Source organism: Bufo gargarizans, chromosome 2, assembly GCF_014858855.1.
Source record: "Bufo gargarizans isolate SCDJY-AF-19 chromosome 2, ASM1485885v1, whole genome shotgun sequence".
Taxonomy (NCBI): Eukaryota; Metazoa; Chordata; class Amphibia; order Anura; family Bufonidae; genus Bufo; species Bufo gargarizans.
In genome coordinates, this window is record NC_058081.1 from 541,339,596 (window position 1) to 541,352,054 (window position 12,459).

The following is a 12,459-nucleotide window of genomic DNA, read 5'->3' on the forward strand; positions in this document are numbered from 1 at the left end:
AGTGCATTATGCACTTTGTCCCAGGTGAAAGCAGAGGTTTGCAGCAGCTGTGGGTGAATGGGCCCTAATAGCCCTGTGTACCTGTCCTGTGAGATGTGATCCCTATGCTAAGTGTACCTGTGTGTGGTACTTCCGGAAACACTCCCCTAAGCATAGGGGAGGGTGGTCAGGACAGAAATAGCGGGTGTCACGCCTTATTCCACTCCTGCTACAGACACAACATCTTTTTCGGGGTGACGGTTGGGTTGAGGTACCAGCAACGACATTGGGGAAATGTCGCTCGTGTAGACGGCTAACTACACTGGTGGATGGGGCACGGAACCTCCTGGATACAGGAGGTTCTCGATGATCTCTTCCTGAAATTTGAGGAAGGATCCTGTTCTCCCAGCCTTACTGTAGAGAACAAAACTATTATATGCAGCGAATTGAATCAAATCTACAGACACCTTCTTATACCAGCGTCTGGTGCGTCGGGAAACTTAATACGGAGCCAACATCTGGTCATTGAAGTCCACCCCTCCCATGTGAAGGTTATAGTCGTGGACTGAGAGGGTTTTTTCAATGACACTGGTTGCCCGTTGTATTGTCCTGTCTGCGTGAATGGAGGAGAGCATGTAAACGTCACGCTTGTCTCTCCATTTCACCGCGAGCAGTTCTTCATTACACAAGGCAGCCCTCTCCACCCTTGCAAGACGGGTGGTAACAAGCCGTTGGGGAAAGCCCGCGCGACTAGTTCGCGCGGTGCCACAGCAGCCAATCTGTTCTAGGAACAAATGCCTTAAGAGGGCCACACTTGTGTAGAAATTGTCCACATAAAGATGGTACCCCTTGCCAAATAAGGGTGACACCAAGTCCCAGACTGTCTTTCCACTGCTCCCCAGGTAATCAGGGCAACCGACCGGCTCCAGGGTCTGATCGTTACCCTCATAGATCCGAAATTTGTAGGTATAGCCTGTGCCCCTTTCACAGAGCTTATACAATTTGACCCCATACCGGGCGCGCTTGCTTGGGATGTATTGTTTGAAGCCAAGGCGCCCGGTAAAATGTATAAGGGACTCGTCTACGCAGATGTTTTGCTCAGGGGTATACAAATTTCTGGTTGAAGTGGTCTATGAGGGGCCGAATTTTGTGGAGCCGGTCAAAAGCTGGGTGGCCTCTGGGACGGGAGGTGGTGTTAAAAGTGTCGCTAAAGTGCAGGAAACGCAGGATGGTCTCAAATCGTGTCCTGGACATAGCAGCAGAGAACATGGGCATGTGATGAATTGGGTTCGTGGACCAATATGACCACAATTCATGCTTTTTGGTTAGACCCATGTTGAGAAGAAGGCCCAGAAAAATTTCAATTTCGGAAACTTGGACTGGTTTCCACCGGAAAGGCTGGGCATAAAAGCTTCCCGGGTTGGCGGATATAAATTGAGTGGCATACCGATTTGTTTCTGCCACAACTAAGTCCAAGAGCTCCGCAGTCAAGAACAGCTCAAAAAATACCAGGGCCGAACCGATCTGAGCTGTCTCAACCCGAACTCCAGACTGGGCGGTGAAAGGGGGAACCTACAGGTGCGGCTGAAGTTGGGGACTGCCAATCAGGGTTTGCCAGCACCTCAGGGACTCTAGGGGCTCTACGGGCCTGTCTGTGCGGTGGCTGCGATGGGGTAACTATTGCACGTGCCACCGTACCAGCTTCAACTGCCCTTCTGGTGCTCGCCACTTCACCATGTTGTACGGCAGTGCTGGTACTAGGTCCAGGATGGGCTGCGCTGCTGGCGTATGCCTCACCACGTAACCCGACAGCGCCAGCCCCACTCTGCTGCCCTTGAAGCGGATCCTGCGCAACCTGTGGTCTAGCGACACGGGGCCGGGTACGCCTGGTGCTATCAGGGACCTCAACCTCCTTGTCCGAACTTAGGGTCAGACTGCCACTGCTTTCTACAGGTTCATATTCTGACCCACTAGATTCATCAGATGAGGGTTCCCATTCCTCATCCGACTGGGTCAGAAGCCTGTAGGCCTCTTCAGAAGAATACCCCCTGTTTGACATTTGGACTACTAAATTTAGGGGTATTCCCTGAGACTACCTAAGAAAAAAAGCAAGCCTGTCTTACAAAGGGGAGGCCAGCGAAGTACCGGAGGCCGCTGCGATTGATAAAAAATATCAAAACTGATTTTTTTATCGCCGCAGCGCTTGTAAAGTGATTGTGCAGTGATCAAAAAAAATAAAAATTTTGTCACTGCGGCGGGGCGGGCGTGGGTGAACGCACGTGTGGGCAACCGATCAGGCCTGATCGGGCAAACACTGCGCTTTGGGTGGAGGGCGAGCTAAGGTGACACTAATACTATTATAGATCTGACTGTGATCCGTTTTGATCACTTACAGATACTATAAAAGTACAAAAGCTGATTAGCGATACGCTAATCAGCGAATAAGTGACTACGGTGCAGTGGGCTGGGCACTAAAACCTATCAGTCAATACCAGTGAGAAAAAAAAAGTGACAGTTTACACTGATCACTTTTTTCCCTTTTACTAGGTGATTGACAGGGGCAAGAAGGGGTGATCAAGGGGTTAATTGGGGTGCTGGGGGGTGATCTGGGGCTAAGGTGTAGTGTTTAGTGCTACTCACTGTGATGCCTGCTCTACCATGTAGATTGTAAGCCCTCACGGGCAGGGCCCTCTCTCCTTTTGTACCAGTTTGTAACTCATCTTGTTTTTGATTAGTGCAATTGTCTTATGCATTATGTATTATGTATGTGCACCCCTTATCATATGTACAGCGCTATGGAATGAATGGCGCTTTAATAATAAATAATAATAATAATAATACATGTAGTATTGGAGATCTGAGTGAGGTGGCTACTTAACATCAATCACCACAATGCAGTTGAGAAACTGAACTCAATCAATCAGAAAAGTGACTGTAGGACAGGACAGCCTCTGAGGGAAAGAAGTACTAAAGGGAATGGACAAAAAAGGAGTGAAGGTAATGCATGTACAGTATGTTGGCTGTGGACTTTACTGGATTTGGATGGAATGATAGGCCTCAGAGAGAGAGAGAGAATGAATCATTAGAGAGAAAATTTGCACCTACAGTATTTGGCTGAATTGCAAAGATTGCACAGATTAGTTGGGAAGAGACTCAGAGAGCCATTATCTTGCCTAAACCTCCCTATATTAGAAAAAATTAGCAATTTTCTAAATTAGAATTTCTCTGCTTTTAAGACAGATAGTGATGCCTCATAAAATTGTTATTAATTAACATTCACGTTATGTCTACCTTATGTTGGCAGCATTTTGCAAATGTTAGCTTATTTTTTTAGGATATTAGAAGGCTTAAAATTTTAGAAGCAATTTTTCAAAGTTTCTTTAATGTTTTTTGTGCAGATTTTCGAATGTTGATCAATTTTTTCCTATAGCACGGCAATTATTGCGCCCCCCCAACCTGTCGACTTTTTTAACAGATAATGTAGTAGATGTCAACTGCAGTCCTATGTAACACCACACATAACACAGTGATAACGCTCTGCGTACAGATAATCTCGTAGATGGATGGGAGGCCCTAGAATTCAGAACACACACAGTGTCGATTGAAGTCCTCCTCCCTAACCCTACCATGAAAGAAATATATGGATGGACATTACATATATTGGTACACAAAATACAGTAGAATACAGCAGCATAACCTCTTACATCCAGTCACGTCTCCTCTGATGTAAACTCTTTCCTCAACGTCTTCATTCGGAAATAAGACCACCATGATACCTTCTTTCAGCCGCAGTCTCGTCTCTGCAGAGTTTATTACAGAATTTCTTTTTAGATTCCTCACTTTACTATTGTCCTCTTCCTCCTGGCGCCTCAACACTGTCATCCTGCTGCTACCCCCAATACTGTGCTAGTGCCATACAGATAGTCCCCCATAATAATACATTCCCTAACTGTCCTCAATGGTAATAGTGTTCAACCCCACTACTAATGGGGTTGCATCACCCTCAATACCAACCCCATTAGTAGTAATGTCCTCCATATTGCGCTCAATTATAAACCCCCTCAGCACCCCAATATTAATAATGCCCCCATAGGGCTCCTAGTAGAAATAAGGGCTCCTATAGTGTCCCCAGAAGTAACAAGACCCCTCTATTAGGTACCCCTATAGAGCCCACAGTAGTAATAAAGTCCCCTACAGTGTATGCAGTAGTTATAATACCTCATACAGTGGTCCAAGTATTGATAAAGACCCCTCGCAGTGTCCCCTCTGTATCATTATTATTGTTATATATAATACCCCCCTCTGTATTTTTATTATTATGGCCCTCTCTGTATTATAAGTATAATGGCCTTCTCTGTATTAATAGTATGATGATAATCTGTGAGCTGTGTGAGTGATGTTTTTTGTGGGTTCACTGGGGTTTTTGTTCATTTTGGGGGACATCATTTTTTTGCTAATTTTTTTATGAGGGCTAAAAACATTGAATCACGCAATTGGCCCAAAAACATTTTACCCAAGAAAATTACCCCTTTGGGTCTTAACTGAAGAAATACTTCTCTGAGCAGTACTAGCTAGCAGTGCACTCCACTCCCTTACTGGTCTGAGTGGTGCAGCAGGCACTGTTTACTTTACTTTATTGAAATTGTGCCTGAGCTCAGTTGTTCAGGCCCTGAGCCTCAGGGGGGCTTGTACTTGATCAGTGACTGTCAGTCACTGTCACACTTAAACACTCAGTCCTGAAGCAGCAGCCATCTTCTTCTTCTTGCTCTGCAGTGTCTTTCCCGCTTGGAAGGAGGGCGGAGCCTATCAGTGACTGGATAGGACAGGACTGGAGTGCCAGCACTGCCGTGCGAGCCTTGGTGATACATAAGGGTGCGCACACTCCTTCTGCTGAAACCGCTCCTCACTCTGCGCAGTGCAGCAAAGCACAATTAAAAGTCAGTTCACATTTGGTGCCGGCGGCCAGCTCCCACTGCAGTCCGGTGCCCCGGGCAACCCCCCCATGCTACACCACTGCCCAAATGTAATTATTAACTGCTGTATAAACACACCGCAGGGCTAAAAATGAAAGAAGCACTATTTGGCTTCAGATTTTGCTGAAATGGTTTTCAGGCGCTATGTTATATTTGAAGGCACCCTGAGGTACCCCTACATTAAAAACACCTCAAAAATGACCCTATTTTGGAAATTACCTCCTTATAGTGGTGTAGTAAGCGCTTTGAGCCAACACAGATTTTATAGACTTTATAGACATTTCTCCCAAAAAAATGCTTTTTTAGTCCCAATTTTTTCATTTTCAGAAGGGGTTACAGGAGAGAAAGCACCTCACAATTGGTTACCCATTTTTTTCTGAATACGGCAACATCCGACATGATGTTGTAAACTGCAGTGAGGGCAAACCATAGGGCTCAAAAGGAGCACCATTTGTCTTTTAGAGAGTAGACTTTGCTGGAATGCCATAGGTGCCATGTCACATTGGCCCCTTGGGTGCCAGTACATTGTAAAAAAAAAAAAAAAAAGTTTATACCATTTTGGAAACTAAACCCCTCAAGAAATGCATCTAGGGGTACAGTGATTGGCTTGACATCACAGATGCTTCATAGAACTTTTAAAGATTGGGACGTGAAATTACAAATTACATTGTATTTTAATGAAATGTAGTTTTAGCCTCAAATGTTTAATTTTCACAAAAGGAGAAAAAGCACCCCTAATTCTATATTAAAGTATGCAGGGTCCAGAAGAGAAAGAGCACATATGCATTTGAGGCCTAGTATGATAATTTATATAGCGCTGAACGACACTTGGGGAAGCTCGGATACGAAATAAAAAAGAAAACCCCAAGCGGTGACAACCACACTCCTCAAAGGGCCAAAGGAATATTTCCTTTGATGGTGCACCATTTTTATTGTCAGTTTTGTTTGCTTTTAGGTCTGTTCAGTTTTTTTACACGTTGTCTTATTTGTGGACATTACACATTTTCACACTGGCACACGCTGGACACAACATATTGGGCACCATATTCGGGTCCTATGTAATCTTGGAATGGGCTGGTTGACGCCCTCAATCCACAACCAGGGTAGACGGAGTCCACTGCTTGTCATATTGAAGCTGTGAGTTTTCAGCCCAGGGAAGGGTGCAGTAGACATTTATGTTTCTACCAAAACAAACAAGTGGAAGTAATGTATCAAAATGTAATTTATTAATAAAATACAACATATGAGGGAAACGACAGGATGGTATACAGTTTACGGAGAAGCGCAGGGCCAATGGCACCAAAAAACCACCAAGATATCTGTGCAATGTAAAGCACAGGTAAGTACAGCCTATAAATCAAGGCGTGAAGCTCAAGGATGACCAAGGCAGTGTGACACAAAAAGGTCGCCCTCATAAGGCTATGTACACAGAGTACAAAAAGACCATTCCTGGTAACCCGTGAGCTATCACCCACATACCAAAATGCCTAAGCGCCTGGACTACAGATATAATGAACAGTCCCAGGTAAGAATCGCTGTCTAAATCACAAAGATGACATGCGCCTAGATCAGAGGGACCCACTATGGATATATATAGGGGTACCCTATAGGGAATGTGGGGCTGTACTAATGACAGAACGTACCTGAAGACATGGTGGTGAGATGGATGTCAGACCCTGAGTGCGAGACCTCGACGCGCGTTTCACCTACACGGCTTGCACACAGGAGCGCGCGTTCACAGGAAACGGCAGGTAAACTAGTGCATCTACAGCCTGCCAGCGGCGCTCATTCGCTGGCAGACTGTAGATGCGATTTTTTTAACCCTTGAAAGGTATATCAGATGCTGTTTTGTTAACAGCATCTGATATACCTGCTACCTGGTCCTCTGGTGGTCCCTTTTGCTTGGATCGACCACCAGAGGACACAGGTAGCTCTGTAAGTAGCACCAAACACCACTACACTACACCCCCCACCCCCCTGTCACTTATTAACCCTTATTAACCCCTGATCACCCCATATAGACTCCCTGATCACCCCCCTGTCATTGATCACCCCCCTGTAAGGCACCATTCAGACGTCCGTATGTGTTTTGCGGATCCGCGGATCCACGGATCCGCAGATCCGCAAAACACATACGGACGTCTGAATGGTGCCTTACAGGGGGGTGATCAATGACAGGGGGGTGATCACCCCATATAGACTCCCTGATCACCCCCCTGTCATTGATCACACCCCTGTAGGGCTCCATTCAGACGTCCGTATGTGTTTTGCGGATCCGTGGATCCGCGGATCCATAGATCCGCAAAACACATACGGACGTCTGAATGGAGCCCTACAGGGGGGTGATCACCCCATATAGACTCCCTGATCACCCCTCTGTCATTGATCACCCCCCTGTAAGGCTCCATTCAGACGTCCGTATGTGTTTTGCAGATCCATGGATCCGCGGATCCGCAAAACACATACGGACGTCTGAATGGAGCTTTACAGGGGGGTGATCACCCCATATAGACTCCCTGATCACCCCCCTGTCATTGATCACCCCCCTGTAAGGCTCCATTCAGACGCAAAACACGGACACCGCGGATCTGCAAAACACGGACACCGGCAATGTTCTTTCCGCATTTTGCGGATCCGCACATTGCCATAACTATATAGAAAATGCCTTTTTTGTCCGCAATTGCAGACAAGAATAGGACATGTTCTATAGGCTCTACAAAAAATGCAGTGTTCGCCCGATCAGGCCTGATCTTGTGCGCACACTTGCGTTCAGTCCGCCCCACCACAGTGACAGAATTTTTTTTTATGATCACTGCAAAAACACAGTAAAATCGCTCTGGCGCTATAAAAAGATCACTTTTGAGGGGCATGGCGAGTTAATAGAAGAATTATTATTTTTTGGCACAAGTTAGCGGAAATTGTTTTTTTTGTTTTTTTGTTTTTTCTTACAAAGTCTCATATTCCACTAACTTGTGAGAAAAAATAAAATCTTACATGAACCCACCATATCCCTCACGGAATCCAAATGTGTAAAAATTTTTAGACATTTATATTCCAGACTTCTTCTCACGCTTTAGGGCCCCTAAAATGCCAGGGCAGTATAAATACCCCACAAGTGACCCCATTTTGGAAAGAAGACACCCCAAGGTATTCCGTGAGGGGCATGGCGAGTTCCTAAAATATTTTTTTGGGGGCACAAGTTAGGGGAAAATGATTATTATTATTTTTTTTTTTATCTTACAAAATCATTTTCCGCTAACTTGTGCCCCCCAAAAAAATATTCTAGGAACTTGCCATGCCCCTCATGGAATACCTTGGGGTGTCTTTGTTTCAAAATGGGGTCACTTGTGGGGTATTTATACTGCCCTGGCATTTTAGAGGCCCTAAAGCGTGAGAAGAAGTCTGGAATCCAAATGCCTAAAAATGCCCTCCTAAAAGGTACTCATTGGAATTTGGGCCCCTTTGCGCATCTTGGCTGCAAAAAAGTGTCACACATATGGTATCGCCATACTCGGGAGAAGTAGGGCACTGTGTTTTGGGGTGTATTTTTACATATACCCATGCTGGGTGAGAGAAATATCTCTGTCAAATGACAACTTTGTATAAATAAAAAGAGAAAAGTTGTCTTTTAGAGAGATATTTCTCTCACCCAGCATGGGTATATGTAAAAAGACACCCCAAAACACATTGCCCTACATCTTCTGAGTACGGCGATACCTCATGTGTGACACTTTTTTGCAGTCAAGATGCGCAAATGGGCCCAATTTCCAATGAGTACTTTCAGGATTTCACAGGGCATTTTTACGAATTTGTATTCCAAACTACTTCTCACGCTTTAGGGCCCCTAAAATGCCAGGGCAGTATAAATACCCCACGTGTGACCCCATTTTGGGAAGAAGACACCCCAAGGTATTTCGTGAGGGGTATGGTTAGTTCATGTAAAATGAAAGCTCTATTAGTGAGAAGAAAAGTAGGTAAAATTCATTTGGTAGTAAGTTGTATGACCGAGCAATAAACCGTGAAAGTAGTGTAGTGCAGAATTGTAAAAAGTGGTCTGGTCATTAAGGGGGTTTAAGCTAGGGGAGCTGATGTGGTTAATGTGCAATCATCTATTATTCTAGAGGTTAGTAAATGCTTAATATATCTTTTTCCATATTATATCATAATTTGAAGAGTACTGAGCTTCCATAAAAAAGTACATTCTTAATTGTCTTGTACAGTACATGTCATCAGACAAGCAATGTACAATGAGTTGTGTTCCGTTATGTCATTACTAATAAACCAATAATGCCATGTTAAAATCTAGTTTCAGGCAGCAGATGACCGTTTCCATTCAGCTGCAATGTTTTCTTCTTTCGATTCCGACCATTGTGTCCTAATGATTTCCTGTATTATTTATAACAAGATAGCAGGAAGCCAATCTTGGAAAGTTTATTCTAAAGGACTACAATACAACAGCAGGTCAGGACATACAACCTACAACACATAACATGGTTATTTGTCCAAACACTTCAAAAGTCAAATGTATCCCAAATGTATCCCGCTCTGTGATGACAAGCGTACAGTCGAGTATGCTATTCATAGCAACTGTATAAAAAACAATTGAGGTGCATACTGTACATCTGCTGTACAACAAGAGATCTGTACACAAAAAATAGGAGGTAATCCCAACAGGAATCCCAGAAAATTCCATTAAGAAAATCAAGATCATGCTCCTTGTGCTGTCCGCATCCGTTGCTCCGTTCCGCGGCCCCGCCCCAAAAATATGACATGTCCTATTCTTGTCCGCAAAATGGACAAGAATAGGCAGTTATATCAATGGCCGCCCGTTCAGTTCCGCAAATTGCGGAAGGCACACGGGCGGCTTCTGTTTTTTGCGGATCCGCGGTTTGCGGACCGCAAAAAACGGCACGGTCGTGTGCATGTAGCCTTAATCAGACATAGGAACTCCTGTATGCCGAGTCCTCTGCTCAGCCATAGAGAAGAGCACTTCTGTCTTCTTATCTCTTATAAGAACAGTGTGGTGTATATATATACAGTCGTGGCCAAAAGTTTTGAGAATTACATAAATATTGGAAATTGGAAAAGTTGCTGCTCAAGTTTTTATAATAGCAATTTGCATATACTCCAGAATGTTATGAAGAGTGATCAAATGAATTGCATAGTCCTTCTTTGCCATGAGAATTAACTTAATCCCCAAAAAAAACTTTCCACTGCATTTCATTGCTGTCATTAAAGGACCTCCTGAGATCATATCAGTAATCGTCTTGTTAACTCAGGTGAGAATGTTGACAAGCACAAGGCTGGAGATCATTATGTCAGGCTGATTGGGTTAAAATGACTTGACCTGTTAAAAGGAGGGTGATGCTTGAAATCATTGTTCTTCCATTGTTAACCATGGTGACCTGCAAAGAAACGCATGCAGCCATCATTGCATTGCATAAAAATGGCTTCACAGGCAAGGATATTGTGGCTACTAAGATTGAACCTCAATCAATAATTTATAGGATCATCAAGAACTTCAAGGAAACAGGTTCAATTCTTGTTAAGAAGGCTTCAGGGCGTCCAAGAAAGTCCAGCGAGCGCCAGAATCGTCTCCTAAAGAGGATTCAGCTGCGGGATCGGAGTGCCACCAGTGCAGAGCTTGCTTAGGAATGGCAGCAGGCAGGTGTGAGCGCATCTGCACGCACAGTGAGGCGAAGACTTTTGGAAGATGGCCTGGTGTCAAGAAGGGCAGCAAAGAAGCCACTTCTCTCCAAAACAAACATCAGGGACAGATTGATCTTCTGCAGAAAATATGGTGAATGGACTGCTGAGGACTGGGGCAAAGTCATATTCTCTGATGAAGCCTCTTTCCGATTGTTTGGGGCATCAGGAAAAAGGCTTGTCCGGAGAAGAAAAGGTGAGCGCTACCATCAGTCCTGTGTCATGCCAACAGTAAAGCATCCTGAGACCATTCATGTGTGGGGTTGCTTCTCATCCAAGGGAGTGGGCTCACTCACAATTTTGCCCCAAAACACAGCCATGAATAAAGAATGGTACCAAAACACCCTCCAACAGCAACTTCTTCCAACAATCCAACAACAGTTTGGTGAAGAACAATGCATTTTCCAGCACGATGGAGCACCGTGCCATAAGGCAAAAGTGATAACTAAGTGGCTCGGGGACCAAAACGTTGACATTTTGGGTCCATGGCCTGGAAACTCCCCAGATCTTAATCCCATTGAGAACTTGTGGTCAATCCTCAAGAGGCGGGTGGACAAACAAAAACCCACTAATTCTGACAAACTCCAAGAAGTGATTATGAAAGAAAGGGTTGCTATCAGTCAGGAATTGGCCGAGAAGTTGATTGAGAGCATGCCCAGTTGAATTGCAGAGGTCCTGAAAAAGAAGGGCCGACACTGCGAATACTGACTCTTTGCATAAATGTCATGTAATTGTCGATAAAAGCCTTTGAAACGTATGAAGTGCGTGTAATTATATTTCACTACATCACAGAAACAACTGAAACAAAGATCTAAAAGCAGTTTAGCAGCAAACTTTGTGAAAACTAATATTTGTGTATCAAAACTTTTGGCCACGACTGTATATATATATATATATATATATATATATATAATTATATATATTTTTTCTTCCCCCAAAAGTTGGGATGTGTATGTATACATATCTAATGTATCTGTCACCATATCAAGCAGATTTATGTAAGTATGTTTGGGATTTTATTTAAAAAAATTTACTTAATAGTGATTTACACCTTTAGAGAATTTATTTAATTGCATTAATTGTATTATGGGATAAAAAAAACATATCTGCAATTGGATATATTAAAAATATTGCTCTATTTGTCTTCTGGAGCCTGCATATATTCTTACACATTGCAGGCTGATTAGTCCTGTTCAATGTGAAATCTGAAAGACAATCTCTCTGATAGCTTAGGCCGAGTTCACATCTGCATTGTGAACTCCAGCACTCTATTCTGGTCCTTGTATCTGGCAAAAAGACGGCTTTCGGCTATACCAAAAATGACTACACACAACACTTTTTGTCCGGCTTAAAGCCGGCATATAGTGAGTAGGGATCCGGAGTTGCATGATCGTATCTGGCTATGCTTTGGCAGTTTATTCCTCGGCTAGTAGACTGAGTTCTCAGTGCAGATGTGAACGCGGCCTTAGCCAGTAGCCTTCTCTCTAATGTACTTACTGCTCATAAAGCTGACATCCCTTTTAAATTATGTTTATTTTAATCAGTTATAAAGATGTCAGCTTAGATTTTTATTCAGGAGAGCAGAGAGAAAAAAATCACCTCAAACATGTCCATAGCCTTTAAATCGGATAAAAGTCCAACCAGTATTACAGCTGTGTAAAAAATGTCATACATTGTGTGCACTTACCCCTGGACTTAGCCATAAACGAATGCATCCCTTTGATGGAGTTACGAGATGTATTTTGAACATGTTGGGTTAATCACCAATAATCTACTGCAAGTTTTGGGGAAAAAAATATAG